General features: G+C 45.0%; 1 protein-coding gene and 1 pseudogene across 1 annotated transcript in view; one reads left to right on the forward strand and one right to left on the reverse strand.

Annotated features, from left to right (window-relative positions):
- The window catches only part of LOC136645227 (VPS10 domain-containing receptor SorCS3-like), a 554262-nt gene that overhangs the window by 356362 nt on the left and 182485 nt on the right, over nt 1–15415 (reverse strand). The gene's annotated exons all lie outside the window — the stretch shown is intronic.
- On the forward strand, nt 309–425 carry LOC136647266 (5S ribosomal RNA; annotated as a pseudogene).

The raw sequence follows: 15415 nt of genomic DNA on the forward strand, positions 1-15415 counted from the left end.
TGTTTATCACATTCAACTGCCATCTCAAGGGCTCCAGTACCTTGCTTTCCATTAACTGGTTTCAATATATTAACTGTTACCTGCACTCTGAAGTCAGTGTATCTGAAATGGAAATATCAGCCCTTGTTCTCTTTTCTCTTTCAAAGTAAAGATGTCCCCTGGTATCCATGGATTTGGTCATCCATGGTTCTCCATGGGCTCCCCCCACCACCCCCATTCCCATTACCCTGCCTCTGTTGCTACAAAACCCTCTTGCTTTTACAGGTCACTAAAAATTAGAAAACACTGAGCAAGCAGGAAGCAGGCACAATAACAACTGTTACCCTGCACATGCCCGATCTCGTCTGATCTCAGAAGCTAAGCAGGGTCAGGCCAGGTTAGTACTTGGATGGGAGACCGCCTGGGAATACCGGGTGCTGTAGGCTTATACCATAGTCTTTTGAGACTGAAGGTTGCCAACCAGAGGGAGAGTGCCGGAATGTTAATTGGAAGCAGGGCTTCCTCTATCTTTCTCTATCATGCTGGTTACCTGCCTGCTCACTGCATTCCCATTTTAGTGACCTGTAAAACCAAGAAGATTTTGTAATGATCTGTCAAAGCAAGAACCATGCCTGTACAACAAAGGCAAGGTAATGGGTGCAGGGGGGCACACAGAACGCAGGGGGGCACGCAGTTTGTGGTATTTGTGGGGACCAGGAATGCATCCCCACAGATACCAGAGGGGCACCTGTACTATACTGAGAATTGAGGGCTTTTTAAAATTACCTTTTGCACTGACCTATGGTCCCTCCAAGGTAATCCAGGCACACACTTTTCCAGTCCTCATTTTGGCTGATCATATCCATAGAGAACTGAAGGTACAGAAATGCAGAGCTTTTATTTTTCCCCTGCCATGTTTTTTGCTGGATCTTAAGAACTATGATACATGCTGTAGCTTTAAGAAAAAACAAAACAACCAAAAAGGAGATAAATCCTCCCAAGGCTTTGAGGGTGGTATCATAGCAAGGAAGCAACTGGAAGATATGATCCAGTGTGGGTTGCTGAATCAATAAAAATAAATTATGGCCACTTTTTTTGCAGCAGCGTTTTATAATGCGTGATAGAGGACTCTTAAATCATATCACTGCCAGTGGGTGGAGATCGTATTTATTTTTAACTGACTTACATAGAGATAAAGCTCAGGCTTCTGTTATTTTAAGCAAGCAAGATGTCTTCTCTAGCGGGAATGCCTTATTACTTGTGGCGGGACCATCTCGCCACAAGATACTGTTGGCAAAGATACTGTGGGGAACAATTTGAGCCCGGCAGAGGAAACGATTAGATGATGCAAGAGGTCTTTTTCAGACTCTTAAATTTCTGTGCTTTGGGTTGTTTGCAGGTTGTTTTCTTCCTTGCTATGTTTATACACAGTATGCTGGGATTCTACCCCAACACCCCCTGTGTTTTGCTGGAAGCTTGAAAAGGCTGACTAATATTCCATGCATCTCCTCCAAGATTATCCCACCTTGACTTATGTCTGATAATTATAAATAATGCCTAGCTTTTACGTGGCACCGCTACTGCAGGAAGATGGAAGGTACTTTGTGATCTAAATTCTTCGCCGGCTCTCCCAGGAAGCTGGTAATAGTGCATGCATTTTCAACAACTGTGCGTGAATGCCAACGCATTCTGTTTATCCAGGCAGGTAACGTAGATCGGAATGATTTACTAAGAAGTTAATGATGCCAGTCGAGGATACCTGAGGTTGATTCGCAGTTTGCTAACCTGAAGCAACAATCAGTATTTGCACAGGCAGCAGGAAAAAGAATCTAAGAGCACAATCCAAAGGATGCACTCAGTCAGTGCAAGTCGCTTACACCAGCCCAGGAATGTCACAAATGTGCCGTAAAGCACATTTGCGACTACTCTGGAGTTGGGAGTTATCACACAAGTATGGATGCCTGCCTCTGTATGCCAGATCCCCACCGGGAGAGGGTAAGTTTGTGCTGCCTAGGGCGGCCAGCGCAGGCAATTGGAGAGGGTGACAGGAGGGTGGAATGGGGTGTTTGGGGCAGAGGAGAGTGGAAAGGTGGGCAAACCAGGCCTGGTGGGATCAGCCTTAGGCTGCAATCCTAACCACACTTTCCTGAGAGTAAGCCCCATTGAACAAAACAGAACTTACTTCTGAGTAGACCTGGTTAGGCTTGTGCCCTTAGTGACGTAGGCTGGATCCAAACCCCCCTGCTAGCCAAACCCAGGCCGCTTGGATTTGCTCCAGCGATTTTGCTGCTGCAGATTTGAGTAGCCCCGCAGGAGTGGCTACGGCAGGACATAGGGTAAGAAGAAAAATATCCTCTTACTCTGAGTTGCACCACAGCCATCTCCTAACCTGTGCTGGATATGGTGCAGGCCACTTGGCCTGCCTGTTCTAGGGCAGGTTAGGATTGGGCTGTATACTGTTTCAACCATATGCTTTCTAACAGCTTGTCGTGGGGCAACAGATCCTGTGCCACCTGGCTATAGGAAGCATTGTTACAAGTCATGTGCAGAGATACGTTGAATGCATGTGCAGGGACTAAGGTGCAATGACTTGTGATGTACCTCCATGCAGGGCCTAGGAGAGGGGGATAAAGGGGGTAATTTGTACCAGGGTCCAGGGTCAAAAAGGGGGCCCAGAAACCAAAGGAGGGGGACAAGAAATTTCCTGGGATCTGACATTCTTCTATGTACTCAGACTTATTGCCTGCACGGGATGCTGGGGATAGTACCACAAGCATGCAGCTGCAGCTACTGGCAACCCATATATGCTGGGCCAAGGAATGCATGCATGACATGCATGCATGCATGACACAGTGCCAAATCTGGGAGGAAACTGGCCTGCTACAGAAGCTCCTTGACTAGTGAATCTGTTTACCATGAAGGAGTATATAGGAGCTCAGGGACACAGTTGCAGGGCTACAGCTCCTGCAGAAGCAAGTTTTTGTACGCGCAGGACACTTTCCATTCCAGTGTGAGCCTAAATATGATAATGCTAATTTTCTGCATGATTTTCTATATTTCAAAGATTTTAGAGAGACTTAGGAGTGTGTTTGGTTTTCCATATTACTGTATCTAGCTGTCAAGGCCACATGGACGGGTAGATCTAGGCTCCTAAGATTTTTCCAGCTGTCTCCACCCTCCCCTCACCTTGTTTCACCCCTCCCTGCCCCCATTCTGCTCACCCATCACCACCTTCCCCTGCTCTGTTTCACCCATCCCCCTTTGCAAAGGGGTCCAAAAGAAATTTTGTATGCCCTGGTAAAATTCCTCTCAGAGGCCCTGCCTCCATGGACAGGAATTTAATCAAGAGGAAAGAAACAAAGATGTGGATGCAACACAATACAAATTTTTAGAAGGGGTGAATATAAAATAAAAGGGAGGGGAATCCAAAAATTATACAGTGTTGCTCTCAGCTATAGCTGAGAGCTACAGCTTGCTGCCAGAGTTGCCAAGTTAACAAGGCGGTGTAAACTGGTCCCAATCCTACTTAAACAATCTCATCATGATTGCCTCTGATAGAGATATGCTTTCAGAGAAAAAAATGGAGAATTGCTTGTTGGGAGAGGAGGGGAATGTTTCCTTCTGCAGTGTACATGGGGGGACAGGATTTGCAAATCACTCTGTTGGCAAAAATAATTACTATGGATTTTAGTAATCCATGGCTATTTGCAAATATTCATACGTAGATAATGTGAGATCAGCTCAGCACACCCTTCTTTCCAGTAGCATAGCTACTGGTTATTTGACACCCGGGACCCATAAATTTTTATCACCCCATATGACATAATTATTAATTATTCATTCATTCATTCACATTTTTATACTACCCTTCCTCTAAGCAGCTCAGGGTGGTGTACATAGCTCCTCCCCTTATGTTGTCCTCACAACAACCCTGTGAGGTAGGTGAGACTAAGAGATAGTAATAGTCGCGACATGAAATAAATAATAACGGCCAGAAAATAAATGCAGTGAGTATTTCCCCACAAGCAATGGATGAAATTCTGCATCAAATGGTATATAACATCATGGGATTATTCCTAAAAGCAATGATTTCCAGAATTGTGGTCACTAAGGTGTCACCCCCCCCCCCCCAAGATGTCTCATTGGCCTGTTTTGAGTTGGCAGTGGTTCTCAAACTTAACACTGGGACCCACTTTTTAGAATGAAAATCTGTCTGGGACCCACCGGAAGTGATGTCATTGCTGGAAGTGACATCATCAAGCAAAATAAAATAAATAATTCCAAATAATTAAATAAGGGGAAGCCAGCCCTGTTCCACCAAGTGGATTTTCTCTGTAGCCTGCCTGCAAGAACGCCCCCCCCCAAAAAAAAATCAGTGAGATTTTCAGCCCTCCCCAGTGCCCAGTTCAGTGTATGTTCTTATATTTCAAGCATAGCACTATCAGAACCCATCTGGCTTTACAAGTCTAAAAACAAATAAAATGGACCTTACCAACTGAAGCCTCTGTTTTATTCTTGGGGAAGGGGGGTGCTGCTTTCTGGAGCATTTGTTGAGCTCCACTTTCATCAGATTGGGACCAGGCAGCTAGCTTTGCATTCCCCTTTGCCTGACTTGACCAGCAACCAAGTCATGTTTGCTTACTTGTGAGTAAACACGACCATGTGGCTTCGTTTTGCTTCCCATAGGGCTCAATACATTCACCAGCTTGGAGGGAGAGACTTCCTTTCCAGGTTTTTTTCGGGAGCTACATTCAGTGGATCAGGACCATTCTGGTGTCGTTGGATTCCTCTTAGCCTGCCCTTTCCGATGGACAGAGGCAAGTTCACCTACTTGAGAGTAAACACACAATGTGGCTCACTTTCACTTTCCATAGGCTCTGTGTTTGTTTGTTTTTGCTTTCCAGTTTTTGGGCCATAACCTTTGATGGAAAGGAGATATTGCACTCCAGTTTTTTGTATTGCATTATGGTGGAAATTCCACATCCAACGGTACATAGCATGATGGGGTTATTCCTAACCTTTGTGATGTTAGCGATGTTAGGTCATTTGCAGTGTCACTCCTCCCCCAAGGCTGGTGCCTGGGGAAGACCACCCCCTCCGCCCCTCGCTAGCTACGCCACTGCTTCTCTCACTTGTGAACAGATATGGTTATATAAACATCCAAGGCTGCAGTACTTGTGCCAGGTTACCAAGAATCCTGGACAAGATGTGGATGCAACACAATACAATTTATTGGTGTGCTGAATATATAAACAAAAGGGAATCAGTATATGAGAATAGAAAAATGAAAGCCAGGATGGTGTAGTGGTTCTGGTTTTGGACTTAAACCTGGAAGATCCAGGTTCAAGTCCTTGCTCAGTCATGAAGCTTCCTGGGCCACTCTTTCTCAGCTTCACAGGATTGTTGCAAGGACAAAAGGAGAGGAGTAGCTTTGTACACTACCCTAAACTTCTTGGAGGAAGAGGGGTCTAAAAATGTGAATAAATAAAGCCTTTCACTGTGCCCCCCATGGCACCCCGAGATGGTGTTTTGGGCACTAACCACTACCTGTTTGATGGTTGATCTGATGAACATGAGCCCTGGACCTGGCTGACCTTGATGCCAGCCTACATAAGGCTGTTTGCCTCACTGGAATAGCCTGGGGGAGAACTGCTGTGAACAAAAATCATATTCTGATTCTGAGATGGGACCCTGGATGAACACAAGCAGAACTCTTGTGTGGAGGGAGATTTATATCAGTGTGCTTGTTTATTTATTTACTCCTGAGAGGTCCTGTGGTGCTTTCTTTGGCCGATTTTAGCGCTTACAGAAATACGTAGCAGGCAAGAAAACAACAGATCAATTGATTGTTTTTCAAGCTTTGTTAGCACTTTCCTCACACACTCCCTGCTAGGAACTTGTGCTTATTCTTTCCCCATCCCCCTTATTAATTCCACTTTGTAAATATGTGGACAGGCCTACGAATGAGCTATGTTAATCTCTGTGCTGATAGAGCAGGATTTCCGAGAACGGAGATGACTCCAAGGCATTGGATCAGCAGGGACTGCCTCTCAGTAGTCTATCCAAAGTATTCAAATACCTCTCTCTCTCTCTCTCTCTCTCTCACACACACACACACACACACACACACACACACACACACACACACACACACACACACACACTAATATATCCCTGTCTCCTTGCTATATAAGACTGTCTGTCTTTGACTTGACACTTCTGAGTTGTCTCTGAAGTTCTTCATCATGACTCAGAAGAAGCTGAATGCATTTACAATCTAATTTGTTAGAAACAAATCTATCTGGGTTCAGAGGTATATGCAAAGCATTTTGCCAATTTAAAGCTGGCAGGAGCACAAGGAGAGTTTAATGAACTAAAGTAATTTTCCTTCCTTGTAAAATTTTACGGCCATGAAAGGTCTGCGCAGCCAGTGAAGGCGCTCAGAGGTTTCCAAGCTGTCTGGTAATTTATGGATCTCCAGTCATTCTTCTGCACAACAGGAAATCCCATGAGCTTTACACTTTCCTTCAATAAAAGGGAGGTGACCACAGCAAGCCCAACTCAATTCTACATGGTTTCCACTGATTTATGGTCTTTCTCTGTTCAAATGAAAGATGCTGAGCATCTAGTCCTCAAAGTCTATTAATTCCTTCATGTTCCTACTACTGAATGAGAAAGAAAACAATTTAGGATGTAGGCTGCTGATATTAAGGACGAGTTACATTTCTGGTTGCTATTAATCTCTATGCTGCCTCTTTGTCTTGTCAGTTTCATCTCAAGAACTACCAGGGGGCTTATTTCTTCATTGGTATTTCCATAAACAGTGTGATTGGCAATTGAGAGAAGACAAAACTTTGCAGGAGATGAGCTGCTAAATTGTACCACAGGTGCTTGAATAGAGCACAGCACTTCTGCAAGTAATTTGAGAAAAGCATTCATTCCTCATGAAAAGAAGTCCAAGCACTAAATTCCACAGTAATTACCATAAGAGTTTCTAACTTGAATTTGATTAGGATGCTGGGATGAAACATATTTTAACACAGGACCTGCTTCCTATGAAATAAATGGAGGACTGACAGCCCAATCCTGTCCAGGATTAGACTATCATGAGGAGGAATTTATGACAGTGGAAGAGTCTTCCACCGCCAACAGAGCACACACCAGTTCATTGGAGGCCATTTTGGAGCACTGTTCAAGAGGCAGCAGCACTCTATGTCCATCACTGGTTCCCACCATGCCGGCTGGACCAGATGACGCAACATCAAGGACGAGTGGTGGGCAGGCAGGGGGTAAAACTGGGCAGGGGGAGGAATGTGAGTGGGAAGGGAGCAGGAGGGAGTGAATCTGGTGGCAATGACACATGCCAGATAAAGCCTTGAGTTTTAAAACCTGGAGTAATAAAGTTGAGGGACATGACTACTGTGCTCTTGACCTCCTGATGCTGGTCTTTTTTTCCCCTTCTCAGGTTCATGGTGGATTTCTGATGGCAATGCCACATACCCCATGAAACAGTGCTCCTAGCAATTAAGATCCAAATTGTGTTTTAGGGTGTTTTTGTTGTTTGTTTTTGCACTTATAGGCAGAATGGTAAGCAATGCTTACAGCAAACCCATTCTTCATAGGAACTAAAGAAATTGGCAAAAATTTCATCCAGCTGACTTCTAAAGTGCCAGCACACCACCTCTCCTATGTGTGCTCTTTGCCCTTCCATCATGGGCCCTTCCATCATGCAAGAAGAGCAGCTGGTGCAGTAACACCAGCACCTTATTGGTGTACAGAGGCTCAGGGGTGGAGCTTTGCTAGCTACTGCTCATCACTTTCTCCAACCAGCTCAATGCATGACAGTTGCTGACTCCCACCCACCTGTGCTTGCTGAGTCTGAGATTAGCTGATTACCTTTGGGGTTGGGTAGGAAATTTTTGTGTCTACCTGATTGACCTTGGTTGGCTTGGTTTTTTTTCTCCTACCTAGACTGTCTTCTTTTGGTTTGGTGGTCTTCTTTAGCTAGGGCAGTCACATCTGACAGATTTTCTTCAGGCCAGGGGACAGGAGCAGAGATTTCAGTGTACACCTTGAGATAAGTAAAAGTCAGTGGGTGAATCCTTAGTGTATTCCAATCCTTAGTGTAGTGATTTTCAACCACCGTGCATGGCACGTTGGTGTGCTGCAATTTGTCCGCAGGTGTGCTGTGGGAGTTAAGGGGAGGGTAATTTATTAATAGGGCCACTGAATATGAGAGCCTTCCTGTCAGCAGTGTGGTGTGCCTTGTCAACTGCCGAAAAACTGATGGTACAACTTGACAATTTTAGCACTTTGTCAGTGTGCCATGAGAAGAAAAAGATTGAAAACCATTGCCTTATAGGCTTTCTGGCTCAGGGAGGCTGGCTGATGCTTGGATTACAAAATCAACCTCAAAGGTTTTCCAGCTTGGGAGATATGGAACAATCTAGCTTCCTGGACCCTTGGTGTAGAGAAGCTTATGACATCCATCGATGGGCCACTGTTTTGAGTTAGGATATGAATGGCCAAAAGGGCACTAAATAGTGGCTTAACTATCTCCTCTAGATTAGAAGCTCCCATTGCAGGGGGGAGGGGGAGTTCTGAGGCTGTCTTCAGGTGTTAACAAGTTTCTGATTGGCTTTAAATAAAGTGTCCCAATTTATATTAACTTGTTTTGCATGTTTATTGAAGCATACACAGGCAATACTCATATTGCCAAGAGGTTTTCAAAACTTGGTTTTTTAATAAATGAATCTTGTGGAGGGATATTAAAAAAGGAGGGAAGTCAAATTTCAAACAAGAATATAAAGACTACAAAAATAAACCTCTGGGCTTCTTGAACCTTATACTGTAGTTTGATTCTTGCATGCCCCACAGAAATATGAGGATGCAAAGCAAAACAAAATGTTCATGCTCTGAGGTTCATGCTAAGAACCATTTGATAATAAACAAGGAATCCTAGCTGTGGCTTTTAGGCTTTGGCATTTCTTGAGAGGGTTTGTCATTGCTTCTTGGGGAACGTGCTCAGTCTGGAAGCAGACCTGTATTCACATTGCAATGGAGATTTCAACCAGCATGATCTGATGCAGCCCTCATTCACGCAACACGTGTGGATGAAAATATGAATTTGCATTCTCATTTCTAACCACAAACTCAAACAGCACCTTCCAATATGTGAACTGAGATCACTCTGTGTTAAGGCTGGTCTGGAAGCGCCTTCCCCCCTTTCTGTGCTGCAGTTTCAGGTGCTGAAAATTGGGGATGGGGGCAATCTTGATTATTTTTCAGGGAATGTTATATCCATGGCTTTGGCCTGCCCCTCCTCCCCTGGGCACAGGGCTTCCTCTCCTCCTCTTCTCTTCTCCTGTGCTGAGGGCCCTCTCACACTTACTGTGCCAAGGAAGAAGACGTCGAGTCTGGGAGAGAGGCTGAGATAGTCTGTTTAATGCAGTCAAGGGTTTCACATTCATGAGGGGGGCCTTGTTACGTCACAGGGAGGTAGAGAAATTAAGAAGTCTCTGAGCCCAGTGGCTGCCACCGTGTTGTTCCCCTGAAGACTTGCAGAATAATGATACGTTACAATGTAGTATAATTCACCAGGCATTGGGGGATGGGATTTATGGCCACCAACAGGATCCAGCTGCCAAGAAGAGCTCTACACCACAACCATAACTGCTGCCAAAAAAGTAGCTGAGAAAAAAATTAAAGGAATAAAAGGATTGCCGCAGGCTGCCAAGCAGCCATAAGCTGCCCACAAAACCTCCTTAGAATTTCCCTGGGACCCCTTGAAATTTCTCCCACTTTCCCCACCCAGCATTCGCCACAACTCCAAATTCAAGACCAAACAGACATGAATGAGATTTTTTGGTTCGCATGACTACATGTTGCAATTTACTCGTACCAGAGAAACAGTGGCTCTACTATAATTGAGAGGCCATTAATATATTAACGCCCTGGTATGAAATATTTCTGCCCTGATAATGACAGAAGCGCCTGACAATCCTACGAAAAGACATCCTTAAAATGAGCCCTTTGTTTTATTCTTATGGCCTGGTGGAATACAGTTCACTTGTTTCACTAATAAGCCCATTTTGTCAGCTCCTCAGGTGACAAGAAAGGCATTCACATAGAAGAAGAACACGGCCTCTTGGCAGAGATACAAGAGAGGGTTTCTCTGCCAGAATTAGCTCGCCGTCTTACAAAACTACCTGTCTTTTCTATCTGAATATTTGCCAAAAGAAGGGCGGGAGAAAAGAGATATTTTCAGTTATAACGGCTTGCAGATTTGACCTTGTTTGGTTTCCATCCAAAGTTGCACTGCTTCTCTCTCTCTCTCTCTCTCTCTCTCTCTCTCTCTCTCTCTCTCACACACACACACACACACACTCATCTGTTTCAAGCCAAGAAAAAAAATAAAGATTTTTTTCCACTTAAAAAGTATCTTTTGTTCATTATATCTACTGCCCGAAATGTGAAACAGCACAGTTAAAGCTGTCACGGGCCATTTTTCTTTTACACTTAAGTGTTTAGTTATTTTTAAAAGACAAAAGAGAACAAACCAGAGCAAAGTATTCAGAATTCCAGCCAATGCAACATTGGGACTGAGCATACAGGTGCAGCGGGGAGGCAGCAGTAGGGATTTATATCCTGCAAAAGCTCATTTAAAGCCATAAAAAGAAGGAGGAAGAGGCCAAAATGACATTTCTGTGAACCTGTGAAATTCAGATTTGCGTCCTCACTGCGACCTTTGTGTGTGTAACCTTGAATCATGCACATGCTTTCCCTGGGCTTGATTTAGCTCTCCCTGGCTATCACCTTGAGACTGTCCCATCTGTGCAAGCAATGTATTAGCAAAAGCACACAGATGAGAAACCTCCTGCAGCGATACAGGTTGCAACGCTGACGCAAGAGCAGTAGTCGAACAAAGAAGTAGTAGAACTAATCTTCCAAAACTACAAGGGAGAGCTAAGGATACAAGTGGTTACCATAGCCAGGGTCAGCCTCTCCTTCAAGCAGCAAGTAGGTATAGGAGGCAAACCGATGAAGGTTACCCCACATCCCACACCTGCTTGCCATTCCCCTGCCCATCCAGGCACTTCATTCTCTGCTCTGACCCTCTTGCTGCTTTCCTAGAGGGAGTGATTGGGATAGCTGCAATCCACCCCTTCCTCCAGTGCTGCTACCACAAGCAATGCTGCAGAAAGAAGCAGTAAGGGGCTGGAGCGATCCCATTCTGATCATCCTGGGGGAGCAATCAAAATCCATTATCTGAGCAGATAAGGAGGTGGAGGCAGAGATGGAGCAATCTTCCCCCAGCCCTCTGCCAACAGTTGGCTCCCACCCAAATACTTCTTGAAGCATACGGGCAAGGCGAAGAATGCTGGGAACAGAAGGGGGCTATGCACCCAGCATGCTTTGCCCAGCCTGTGTGCTTCAAGAAGCAATTAAAAATAAGGAAGATATTCTGGGAGTGCTGTGCTTCGTTGTCCTTCCCTCCCCTCTCTCCCCTTGCCCAGCCTGCTTTAAAGGGCTAAGTGAGGAGGTGGCATGAGAGTGGATAGGAACAGAACAAGAGAGAGAGAGTTGAGACAAAGGCAAGGGCAGAAAATTTCACTGCTGCTGAAGTACCACCTCAGCTTGTATTAACGCCATGGTCCCCTCCATCTACCAACCTGCATTGGTCCAACCAGTGCCAAATATAGCCCAACGCCTCTTTTCTACTATGCCTTGATGACCCTCCCCCCTTCCCACCTTCCACAAACCGGCCCAATGAATATGAGGCCACAGAACTGTTTTTCCTCACCCTGGTATGATTAAAGATGGTGAGGATTTTATAAAAGACCATAAGGAGTTAAGATGATGTTGAGTCATAAAAAACCTACAGTTGGTTGCTTCTACACAAGCAGATTTATTGCAACAAAGGCGTGTAAAAATTCATTCCTCGCTGCCCTGTCAGAGAACCCAGGCATTGCAAAGCAAGGAATTGCACGTCCTGCCTGCCCAGCTCTTGCAGTGGTATCACTTATCAAGGAGTAGCTTTCCATACTATTTATTTGCCACATCCTGAGCCATGGTGATCAGAGCCCGGGTCCAAACAGAAGCATCTGATTTACTTCTTAAGGCAGAGATTTTCAATGAAATTGAACTTTCCTGCAAAGAAGATAAGAATAAAGACCAAAGAAAAAATTGAATTTGGAGGAAGGGACGAGAAGTGGACAGACAGGTCATAGGGTTTTTCTACACTAAAACTCTCTAGTGCAACTGAGATGCTACAGGGTGACCCCAAAAAAACAGAACCCACAAATCTTTGAATAAAACTGTTAATTTTAATTTTTCTTCTTTTTTCATTCAGGGTATACAAGTCAACTTTGTGCATGAAATATTGGAACAATAATCTTCCCCAATATGTCTTGGTCAACCAAGGAAAAGTTTCTTGAAATTTACTGGACCTTTGTAGGATTTAATAACATTTTTATGGGTTCTGTTTTTTTGTTTTGTTTTTTGTTTTGGTCACTCTGTATTTTTCTGGAATCAGTAGCAAGCACAATTAAAATGAAGGTTCCAGAAGGACAGGGCTGCAGGACTCTCAGGTAAAGTTGTGGAGAGCTCGAGTGATCCTGTTGTGAAACTTTACTTGGAAATCTTGCTTGTCAGCAGCACTGTCAATGACTGTCGGGTCTACCACCTCCCTATTCCTTCCAAAGTTATTAGGAAGCTTCTGTAGCTACATGAGCCAAGTGTGTATGTGTATCTATACACACCCTCCTCCTCATCTCTGCATCTTGAGAAAAGGAAGGAGAATTCTGGCTTGTGATGAGCTATGGAGATTGAGCAGCTCTCCATCTTCGCACCCCCACCTCATTTGGTCTTAAGAATTAGCAAGTAATTAGCAGGTTGTAAATGTAATTAATGGAAGAAGGGGTGGAACAGTAGCTGGAAGCGATCCACACCCATTGGGATTGTGCTGCTCTTCATTCCTCTCCTTTTGAAATTGCAATAAATTCAAAAGGAATAGAAAATGAGGAAGAAAACACAACAATTTGCTATCAACATACAGTGGACAGTCATCTGCAGGGGATCCTTGCCAAGACTCCCAACAGATACCAAATTCCATGGATAGTGAATATATCAATGGATTTATACATTGTCCATGAATTTATCCAGCATGACACTGCAATTACATACCTGGGGCCATGCCTGGCCCTCTGGGGATCACACATGGCATCCTCACTTCCTCAGAAGCCTCCCAGATGCAACTGGAAGGAACTTCCAGCTATGGGTTCAGCATCCACAAATACTCAAATCTATACTGAGAGCTCAGTGCAGAAGTAATTTAATAATGAATAACCAGTAAACAATACAATATGAAGAAGTACAGTGAATCCAAAAAGGTCCACCTATGCTTTTTGAGGTCTGATGAGATGTTTTAGCCCTTGAAAGAACCAAGATGCAAGGCTGAGGGACAAGACATTTCTTTTAATCTATGTTTAACAGGCAAGTTTAAAGCAGGAAGAGGACCAGAAGTGGTCTTTTGAAACAGCCATAGGGGACAATTTGATGCACAAGAGTGGTGGGTTATGAGAAGACGTTTACCCCATCTGCCTCTGTCCTCTGGATGTCCAACATTGAAGGTCAAGGAAAGTCTCCTCAGTATGGCATTTTTTCACTTCAAACAAATGCTATAAGTGTGGGGCAAAGCAAGTGCCTCGGGAGTAGGCTAGTGTAGGATATGGCTTACCAGTGTGCTCTCCCTCCCACCAATTCCATACAGTTTGAGCTATATAAAAGCACCTGAACAGGGCAAAGGCCATTACACTTTTGATGTTATACGAAATGTTATACGCTGTTGTTACTTCTGATGCTAAACCCGGGCAGTCCATTGCCCTGGGATGCAGGAGAAGTGATTGAGGCAAACAGGCAGGGGAAGGCAGCAGGCACACCCTGCTGATCCACCCCTCACATCGCTTCATGGATGGACCAGCCTTATCTACAACATGGATCCTTTCAGGAGCCCACACCATGGCTCCTCTCTATTCCAGTTTCACTTCTCATAAAACTAGGCCAGAAACTAGAACACAGAATTCTCTGACTTGTTCTAGGATTTTTCACATGACCCCAGACAGGGGTTGTGGCAGAGGTCAGCCTCGTGAAGACATTGGCTGAGGACCAATCAGAAAAGGCCAACCCAGGACCCTCAAGTACTGGTAACAGCAATAGCACCCAATGCAACATCAAGGAGTGGGCAAGGGGTGCCATGTAAGGTTCCATTTAGGGCTTTGCCTCAGGGCCCCCAGGACCAAATGCCAGCATGCTGCCAGAGGCACAAGAAAGAGCAGCAATAGAATAGCTTCCACCAAGGAGCACAGCATAAAGAGGGCCCCCCCCTTGCAAGTAAAAGGTGTCAAAGGAGCCAAACCAAACCATTTCACCTTGAACCGATTTCCTGCCACGTGGCCCTCATGTCCTAGCAACACAGAGTTGCCCAGCATTCTCAAGCAGCCGAGGCACCAACGTGGTATATTCAGGAGCATAGGAGAAACATCCCACATGGGCACATTTGGGGAAGCAGGAGCCAACCCCACATAGGAGGAAGAAAGAAGAACAAAAGCACACTAGGAATGCAGTCCGACAAAAATGCTGACACAACCACATCTGACACATTTCTAAAAGACAAAACCCAGCAAATTGCAGACAAAAATGCGGCAGGATGTGTGAAAAAGAACCAGCAGCAGAAGGAAGCATTTGTCCTCACTCCTACAGCGCTTACTCCCGTAAAAAACAAGCAAACTTACAAACAAAAGGAGGACAAAACTTCTGAATAGGCAGCAGCTGCATAACTTGTTATTCTTGAGCAATAAGAAATGGTGGACAGTCTCGGGTACCATTCTGCACTAGATATTCAGAAATTACTGTGTTAAGAACTGGCAGCATACAAGGCCTGTCCCAGTGAGCGCAACCTGCAGGTCCTCCGAACTGCTCGCAGCAAAGTCCAACAGACTGCCAGGAGATGTGCTAACGACTACTGGCTCCAGCTCTGTTCCGAGATACAGATAGCAGCTGACACGGGCAACATCAAGGGGATGTATGATGGTATCAAGCAGGCCCTAGGTCCAACACAGAAGAAAATTGCCCCTCTGAAGTCTGCCACAGGCGAGGTCATCCAGGATCGGGCGCAGCAGATGGAACGCTGGGTGCAGCACTACTCTGAGCTATATTCCAGAGAAAATGTAGTCACCGAAGAAGCACTGAACAACATTGAGTGCCTGCCTGTGCTGGAAGAGCTTGACAGTGAACCAACCCTAGAAGAACTTCACGTGGCCCTGGACTCCCTTGCCTTTGGCAAGGCACCTGGAAAAGACAGCATCCCTGCTGAAGTCCTAAAATGCTGCAAAGAGATCAACGTCACTGAGCTGCATGAAATCCTCTGTCTCTGCTG

This window comes from Tiliqua scincoides, chromosome 3, assembly GCF_035046505.1.
Source record: "Tiliqua scincoides isolate rTilSci1 chromosome 3, rTilSci1.hap2, whole genome shotgun sequence".
Taxonomy (NCBI): domain Eukaryota; kingdom Metazoa; phylum Chordata; class Lepidosauria; order Squamata; family Scincidae; genus Tiliqua; species Tiliqua scincoides.